The following is a 279-nucleotide window of genomic DNA, read 5'->3' as shown; positions in this document are numbered from 1 at the left end:
CACTGCCCCAATTCTCTGGGCGTTCCATCACCACCAATACCTCTGACCAGGCTTCTGGTTCAAAAAGAGGGTTTCAGTGAGCACAAGGATGATCAACACGGGGCAATCAGCAGCTTGCAGAAAAGCCAGGTCTCCGACTGTCTCACAGGCTGGGTTATCTTTTAGGGGTGAGGGAGAGCAGTCTCCAGGCCGTGGTGCCTCCTGGGCCCACCGGCTCACTCACAACCTCCTCTCTCTTCTGGCTCCTCTGCACTTTGCTACTCTGGCTCTCTGAGTCTC

This window comes from Orycteropus afer, unplaced genomic scaffold, assembly GCF_000298275.1.
Source record: "Orycteropus afer afer isolate SDZICR_OR568_19922 unplaced genomic scaffold, OryAfe1.0 scaffold00993, whole genome shotgun sequence".
In the NCBI taxonomy this organism is placed as follows: domain Eukaryota; kingdom Metazoa; phylum Chordata; class Mammalia; order Tubulidentata; family Orycteropodidae; genus Orycteropus; species Orycteropus afer.
This window is presented reverse-complemented; position numbering follows the sequence as displayed.